General features: G+C 43.8%; 1 long non-coding RNA gene across 1 annotated transcript; it reads left to right on the forward strand.

The window, feature by feature from the left end:
• The first annotated feature begins 435 nt into the window (after positions 1-435).
• On the forward strand, positions 436-2,117 carry LOC131178623 (uncharacterized). Its single transcript, XR_009147553.1, has 3 exons — positions 436-774; positions 877-1,034; positions 2,101-2,117. It is a non-coding gene; the product is annotated as an uncharacterized LOC131178623 (long non-coding RNA).
• Positions 2,118-3,980: the final 1,863 nt, after the last annotated feature.

Genomic DNA, 3,980 nt, shown 5'->3' on the forward strand with positions numbered 1-3,980 from the left:
TGATTAAAATAGGATGATAATGCTTTTCCTATTTTAATTTTTATTTAATTTTAATTTTAATTATATTTAATAGTTAATTTTTTGTAACACCCCAAAATTTTATTAATTATGAGTATTTTTGATATTTAAATTTTATTTAAATTTTAGGAAATTTTTTGAGATTTTTCGGATTTTAAAAATCGGGTTCGATTTTCCGAAAATATAAACTTTGATGATTTTTAAAAATTAATTTAAAGACCACGTGGCAAAACTAAAAATATATTTGGAGTCTACGTATTTTTCTGAATTTTCTGGAATTTTTTCGGAATTTTTGGACCTCGTTTTCGGTCCCGAGGCAGAGTAAAAATTCAAAATTTTGTATTTCGAATCGAACCGGACCGGATCGGACCGGTCGAATCGAACCGGCTCCCTTTCCTTTTTCTTCTCCCGCGCGCGTCTCTCTCTTTCATCTTTCTTTTCTCTCTCCTCCTCTCCCCTGCGCGCGCGTCGCTCCAGTTTCTCCGGCCAAATCCGGCCGATCCGGCCACCGATTGGACCGGGTCTTGTGTCTAAAATCATCTACTCGGCGAGAGCTTTCCATAGACACCAAGAACGCCGAAATCCATCGAGCGGATTGTCCGATTTTTGCTCGGGAAGATTTTCGCCCATTTCGACTTTTGGGCTAGATTTCTCGAAAACCGTGAATCCCACGAGAAAACCGAGGCTACCAGCACGCTCCACTCGACGAGAGCTTCGCGGGATATTAATTTCAAAATTTTCCGACAACGTTTTTCGGTGGGTCCCACGGAACTTCGCAGTGTAATTTCGAGCATTAAATGAGCTTAGAAAATTCTGAAAAATTTATGTACTAACCCCCGTGTTATGGGCTTCGTGTAGGTATCCTCGATTCGCGGAAATTCGACAGTTGACCGGGTCTGCAAATTTCGGGCCAGACAGACCCGTTACCGGAAAAGTCTCCGAATTGGACCGAGGTTTTGGCTAGCCCCCCATTGTCAGACGTCCCGAGCGCGTTCCCGAAGTCGGAATCGGCAAAGGTAAACCCGAACCTTGCTTTTTCGTAATTTTCTAGTGCTTAAATAGGATTAAAAATCCATAAAATATTCGTGGTAGCTTAGAAAATTACGATTCTTTTTGCAATAGCTTAGTAATATTGCTAAGGACCGTGGGGCAAAGTTTTATAATTTTTAGAGCTTGTTTGGGCAGTTTTTGCAAAAATGATCAATAATAAGGACTAAATTGAAATTTTGCGTATTGTGATGGATGATTGATTTGATGGGCCCAGGAGGGGCTGTGTGATATGATTGAACTGTTGATATATGGATTGTGAATATAGAAGTGCGTTTTTAGCCCTTTTTCAGGTTGGGTAGGTCCTAGGTATAGGGGAGATTCTGCGGATTTTAAACGACTTAGGGCGTACTTGATCTTTTCTTTGTTTGTATTGAGTCGATTTGTATTAAATAATTGTAATATAATTGTCGGTGAGCCGATGACCTTCTTCCTCCGCCCGTCCACGGTAATTTGTCGTCAAGTTTGTGAGTAAAATAATAATATTAAATATAATTTCGATATTATTATATGTTCAGAATGCCCAAGCATCACTTATTTGCATATATTTATGTAGTTAAACTCTAGAAACGATTTATGTTGCATTCATAGCATTAATGTGCCATGAGTGTTGTTGTGGTAATTTGGAGCGGTGTCGTGCGTTGGCGTGCGTGTGATGTGGTGTGGACTATGGATAGGGCGGGGTAGTCACGGCTTGAGTTCTTGTGGGACCCGTTCCTTCGAGGGGTAGTCACGGCTTGAGTTCTTCTTGGGACCCTCGATTTGGTTTATTAAGCGAAAGTCCGGCTTGAGTTCTTGGGCACGAGTTGGATTTAAGAGAGGCATGCAGGATCAGCTCCCAATATATTATGATTGATGCTACAGGGTGCGTGAGTGCTCCAAATTACCTTTTTGATGCTATTATTTGAATTTGTTGTTAATGTTTCATTTCACTCTACGAGTTGCATTAGTTTCAGATAGTTATAGAGATTATAGTTAAGATTGATATTTTACTCTCTGAGTCGAACGCTCACTCCTGTTCAAAAATTTTTACAGGCCACAGGAGGATATTTGTTCTGGGTTAACCTGCTTTTATCCTTCGCAGGTTGTTTATCCATGTTTGTGTAATTTTAATTACTCCTAGAATTTCCGCATGTGTTAGCAGTATTTATTTGAATTTGGTCTGTAATATTTTTATCATATTGGACCTGTAAACTTAAATATGTTATGTATGTTTGATGGATTGGATGAGGGAGCTGAGCTCCCATTTATTTTATGTTGATGAGTATGTGGAGGGTGAGCTGAGCTCCCCAATTGAGTATTTATTGTGTTTACAGGTCGGGTGAGTCAAAAACTCCCCGTTGGAAAGTCCATTTTATGGTCGGACTCTGTCCGTTTGGTTTCTTGAATTTGGGCCCAATGGGCCTCAGAATTGGGTAAATGAACAGTTAAGGCTTACTACGGGCCTCGGGGGCTTTAGGCTGGCCCAGGTCCTAGTGCCGGTCCGGCCCATAGGTTGGGTCGTGACAAATGTGGTATCAGAGCTTAGGCTCCAGATTCTTAGGGAATGTTGTCTAAAGTGTTGGGAAGAGTCTACTAGAAGTCACATGCGGAAATATAGGGTCCACATTCGTCTTGCATTGTCATCTTTGCTTCTAGTTTCTGCTCCATATGTTATGTATAAATATGAGTCTATAGAGCTGTGTAATGTGCAGTTTTGAATTTTGTGGGCTAATGCTGCTGAATTTCAGGAAAATGCGTAGAAGCGAGAGCGCCCTTTGCACCAGAGCGGATGTGCTGGCGAGGTGTCGGACAGATGAGGCGCTGCCAGGAGGCGGGGTAGGAGGCCTAGAGGCTGCTCAAGTAGAGGAAGCCACCCCGGTCGAGAACGATCTTTCATGGCACAGGTCCCATGGACCCCATGGCGCTACTCTAGTGATGCGAGAGAACCATCGACATGATGGCGCGATATATGGTCCACCCTTCACAAAGCAGTGATCGCACCAAGAGAGGAATCTTACAAGCAGTTATAAATTTCAAGAAGTTGGTGCACGTACCTATGATGTGTCGAGCGATGCATATCGGTTTTGGATTCTCGCAGACGGCGAGAGCGAGTCTGATTGGTGATAGAAGATTGATAGAGTGTATGCGGACGTCATGGGGCCCATGCCTAGACAATGGATGAATGACTACGTGTTACCGGATGGAGGGTTTGACATGGGCTCGGTTGTGGAACTGTTCATCAATCGGTTTGTGCGAGCTTTAGAGATCGAAGCGGTGGGCCTTTGAGGCCTTAAGGCGAGAATGGCGGTGCAGTAGATGAATATGCTACAAATTTACGGAATTGAGCAGATATGCCCTGCAGTAGCTCTGAGAAAGATGAAGGTGAAAAGATTCCTAAAGGGGCTTGACGGAGATATGCAAACCTGGCCATGATGTACGATCGATCTTTTGATGTGGTGGTTGATCGAGCTAGGCAGATTGAGATCGATTATCTGTGGATGACGGAAGAGCAAAGAAAAGCAGGCGAGAGGGTTCCTCGGTGTCCCTTCCATGGGTACTCCGGATAGTGGTGGCGAGTAATTACAGAGTAAATAGTAGTGACAAGAAAATTGGTTTTAGACACAAACCACGAGGATTGAACCAGTGCGGATCCGGTGGTCACGATTCGAAGTGCAGCGATTGGTGCAGCTCAGGATCCTCCTTGGCACCTTGTGCACAGTGTGGAAGAGGACATTCAGGACCTTGTTTGATGGGCTCAGGAGTATGCTTCAGGTGTGGCCAACCGGGTCACTTTGCTAGGGACTGCCCCGTTTTCAGTGAGCCACAGATGGGGTCACAGGGTTCTGTTGCGAATGTTCCTCGACAGTTGTATCCGGGTGCTTCCAACATGGCGGTGATCGATTCGATGGCCACAGGCCGAGACAAGGGGCGTG

Source organism: Hevea brasiliensis, chromosome 3, assembly GCF_030052815.1.
Source record: "Hevea brasiliensis isolate MT/VB/25A 57/8 chromosome 3, ASM3005281v1, whole genome shotgun sequence".
Classification (NCBI taxonomy): Eukaryota; Viridiplantae; Streptophyta; class Magnoliopsida; order Malpighiales; family Euphorbiaceae; genus Hevea; species Hevea brasiliensis.